Genomic DNA, 5,000 nt, shown 5'->3' on the forward strand with positions numbered 1-5,000 from the left:
GAGATAATAAAAAAATTGGGCTTTTTAATATTATTGCCTTGCATAGTCACAAATCTTTGATCTATATTATTGCAGGCAGTATAAATCCCACTACATGTCCAAAAACCATGTTAATGTGGCACTCGTTAATGACTCTCTAAAGAAAGCATGCGCAAGGTCAAATTATTTCAGTCAAACTACACGAAAGCACTAAACACCCCACTCCGGGCGCTAATGAACGAAAGGTCCTAAAGTAGCAGAATGCATATTTTCTTGGCTTTCTGTGCAAGAGGGCAAAAACACAAAAATACTCAAAGCAGTTAATCTTCAAAGCGTGCTGCCATCAAAGCATTGCTGTGGGCTGTTAATTAAATCAGTCTGTTAACTAAAGAAAACGTCGTGCAGGTTCTGAACAGACGTTAGCGCCTACATTAGCACTTCTAAAAATAAAGCGACGCAAAGCGCGGTTTTCCGGACTGTAAAAAGGACATTTTTGGTGAGAGATACGCGTGCGTACTCTATTTCGCCTCTTTCTGGCTGTGTTGCGTGATACTGCTGCATGCTAAGACTGTGTGATAATTGCCTACTGTTTTTGGAATACTCGAAACAGTAGGCTGCATTTTTGCAGAATATATGCTCCAACTTGCAACAGCGCTGCTATAAAACCAGTATTATGTACAATTTAATTCAGCTTTCGTGGTAGTATTTTGTTATTTTTTTCAAGTTGAAAGCAATGCAATTTTTTCAATACATATTACATATCTGATGTATGATTTTCTAAGTCTAATGTGGTCAAAATGATCAAAACGCACACTATCTACTATCTATTTCGACATCAGGTTTAGAGATTTAGACTTTTTTTTAGCCTAGCCATAAACGTCACTTTCAGCTCGTGCTTCATATGCTGATTTCTTTATCAAGTAAATATTGCATTGTTTTGTGCATCAAAACGATATCTTTGAATATCTTATAGTCAGCTTTATTCAGATACGGAGTAATAGGTCTCATTGATTTACTCACGCTAATCAGAATGAATCATTTTTAAATATCAGCAAATGCACATTTTGCTCAGTTTCAGTCATAAAAAGCCTGATGGATCAAATATAAAATAAAAACGATGCATCTTTTTAAAAAATTAGTTTTTTACTACTCTTACCTTTAAAACTTTATTATTCAGGTTTAACGGGATTAAATGATTCATTTCAACGCGTATTCGATATTCACTTTCGGTTTGTTTGTCACGCTGGCAATAAGCATTGCATTATGGGATGCAGCGTTTTGTTTTAATATTGTACTTATCTTTTAGCTGGATCTCTGTGAGAAACGCAGCTTTATGAGCTGTAACGCCTCTAAATCACGTTACAGTCCCTGCCTCTTCCTCCTGAGCGGACAAAAACTGCTTCAAGCGGTATCTGCCACTGAGATAGAGTGTGACTCATGAGGAGCGACAAACACGCCATTAGTTGACATCAGAGCAGCGGTTTCCCGAGATCCACAGCGACGCCTCGACTGTGATCGTCCAACAAGCTGCATTATTGATTACTGCGCATGTCTATTTGATACTCAGCATGAGGAGGAATCGGAGTGATGGACGCTACAGGCTGACGAGCTCCACGCCTCCTGAACCCGTTGTGTTTAATAACCTGCGTCAGAAGGCGGTTGACCAGACCTCAGTGGTCCAGGTGGACACTCCGTCCTGTTCATTTGACCAGCTGGTCTATTATCAGATCCCAGATAAGCGGTCTCTAAGCAGCCCCACAGGATGACAGCAAGGCTTAACTGGACATCTCGAGGGAAAAAGAGCTGTTGTTGGTTTCCCTTCATGTCTTCTTTTTGTGGCATGGAGCAGGTGCCTGTGATCCCAGCTGAGAGCAAACTGAATCATTAGCAGATAGTCCTGGCTCCAAAATCTGACCCGAATGAGCCGCTTTTTTAAAGCTAATAAGTTGAATTCTAACATAATTTATTTATTGTTATATTTTAGCTTTGAAGTTAGGCTAATTAACTCGTAATATGTCATCAAAAGAGCGTTTTGAAATGTATACTTAACTAATATGTATGAAATTGTATACTCATGCATATATTTCTATTTTAATATGCATGTTAATATTTTTGGAATTATTTAAATGTATATTTAAATCATTTTATATAATTTTGCAGATTTTATAAGATTAAATTGTGATTTCTTAGTATTATATTTTCAGAAGAAAACATGATATACATACATACAAAAGACTTTGTACCTTTATTTCAGACTGGACATCCCATTTTATATACATACTTATTGTTTTTATCATTGTGTGTGTGTGTATATATATATATATATATATATATATATATATATATATCTATATATATATATACTACTATATATATATATATATATATATATATATATGTAATATTATATGTTTGTACAGTATATATATTGTTTTATATATATCATATGTATATACATTTTAATTCGATCACGTGTTACACATTCGCTAGATTACTAAATACAGTACTAAATCTTGAAAGCTTGACACGTATGCATTTCTTCCATTAAACAAATACATTACATTTCATTTATACTTTAAGCCTCCATCCTCCATTCAAAGCACTAACCAGATTCCAGGAAGCGGGTGTTTGTGAAACATTAGCTGAGGGCACAGAGTAATCTCTCACCAGCTGCCCCAGTGTCCAGACGCCTCCTGACTGCGAGCTCACGCCCCTATTAACCGCTCACAATAGGAAACCACCTGACCCAGCAGGACAGGAAAGATTGTCTTTGACTGCAAAGACAGCCTCTCATTAACCAGCTGGACACATACAAATCACTCACTCACTCACTCTCTCACACACACACACACACACACACAATCACATTCCCATCTCCAGAGACCACCGCATCTCTTTGTAGCTAAATGAGAAGAGCTTAAGAGGCTTCCATTGTGTTTTGCCACTCGCCTGTAGTGATGGAGAGTCTTGCGTATGTGTCTAGAAAGCCCTCTGGGGACTGTGCAGGCGTGGTAATACACACAGGGTCCTTGACTTTTCCCAGCCCAGAATCCCAGGCCCAGGAGTGCGACCCAGAGGATTCTCTGGGTCCCCATGACAAAGCGGACACGTCTTATCATCATATACATAATGCTAAGCCAGGAATCCAGACCAGTTACTAGGAAATCAGGCAGGGCTGTGTTTGAAACACACTCAAGAAGTGTTACTACTATACTACTTACTGCTTAGTATATAAAACAGTGTTGTATGCTAACAAAATCATTTTATATGTAAAATATGTCTCTTTTAATTTTGTATAAATAAAAAATAAAATATACATATATATATATATATATATATATATATATATATATATATATATATATATATATATATATATAATCTGTTTAAAAATTCTATATTTGTATCATCAATTTTTTTACATTTTAATACATAAAAAAAAAAAAAAAATATATAAATATATATATATATATATATATATATATATATATATATATATATATATATATATATATATATATATATATATATATATAAATCATCTTAAATGATTATACCTCAGTTTTTATTTATATAGATTGTTGTTGTAATTCAGTGACATAATATGAGTGGACTGCACAAAGCTATGAATAAGGTTGTAGCTCATATGCGCTTCCAGTTCGCTTTTGTCACACTAAAATTGAAGAGTTGCATCAAGTTGCACTGAATTGGAAGTTAATGTATTGCATAATGCAGCTCTGATTGTATGACTGCTCATTTTAGCGTGCAGTTCTGCAGAAAATGTACCGCGCTTTCCAGCAATGTAGTATGCAATTCCCAAACAAATCCGATGTATTATGCAGATGCTGCTTTTTATTTACGGCAGCTAAAGGTGACCTGAATCTTAATGCTAACATGTAATCACAAAAATGCTTTGAGTCTACGTGCTTTATTAGCATCAACATCCAGCTCTTAACATTCACCAGAAGCTTGGCGTGTTCTCCGTTGCATCCTTGTACGCATGCTTTCACGATTCTGAACACACAGTCATCTTATTACTGTGGGATGTGCATGCTAGCGCACAGTAAAGTGGTTTTACAGAGCATAGCCTCTGAGTGTTTATCAGGTGCTGCAAAATCACTTTACGCTCTCGCGTTTGAATATGCTAACAGTAAATAAAAGAGTTTAAGCGTATCTCAGACCCCTCTGTCTTCCAGTCCGGTTTATCTGTTCCCACACATCAACCCGTGCTCCAACTTTCGGCTACATGCGACCGCGAGATGGCCCTACGCAGCCCAGACTCCCACAGCAAGAAATATAACTGCCAAAAGAGATGGCTTCTCATCATCAGTGCGAGAAAATGAACATGAGCAGCGGTGGTTTTATCATCAGCTGTATGGTTGTTTTTCACGCTTGTTTTGTTAATGCGGTTGTTTTTCAGGGCATGAATCTGAAATGTTTTGAGTTCAAGCCTCATGCGAGGTTGAGAGATGTGCATCGTTTTGTGGTCATCTATACTTACATACAATTTATTGTCCCTGGGAATCAAACCATGACACTGTTGTTATATGATTTATATATTTATATATCCCAATTTTCATTTTTTTGGTTTTAGTTACATTCGTCTGTTACCAAATGCACATCATAAATCTAAAGTAAATGGCTATTGTGTGTTATTAAAGCGTTTTGATCTGATGGAAAATGTATTTAAAGCCATGAATACAATTTAACTAAAAATTTAGTAATTAGGCAACATTTCTGTAGCATCCTTTTTAAACTTACTTTGCAAATGTTACCACTAGAATGTTGAATTTTGGAGTCACAAAATGGACTTTTGGCAAATGTAAGTATTCAGATTTTCATGCAGCTTTCTCATAAGTAACCTGATATATAGATTTCATGTTTGCATATGCACACATTTATATTTAAAAATACCTAAAGTCTATATTATTAACTGTTAAAATAAAATATCTTTTTATATTAAATAAAAACATGATTTTTCTCACAAGATATCTTTACTTTAATATCGCTCAGGTTCAGTT

The 5,000-nt window shown here is 35.6% G+C and overlaps 1 pseudogene; it reads left to right on the forward strand.

Annotated features, from left to right (window-relative positions):
- LOC122335663 overlaps positions 1 to 5,000 on the forward strand; it is a 58,827-nt pseudogene that overhangs the window by 18,216 nt on the left and 35,611 nt on the right.

This window comes from Puntigrus tetrazona, unplaced genomic scaffold, assembly GCF_018831695.1.
Source record: "Puntigrus tetrazona isolate hp1 unplaced genomic scaffold, ASM1883169v1 S000000846, whole genome shotgun sequence".
Lineage (NCBI taxonomy): Eukaryota > Metazoa > Chordata > Actinopteri > Cypriniformes > Cyprinidae > Puntigrus > Puntigrus tetrazona.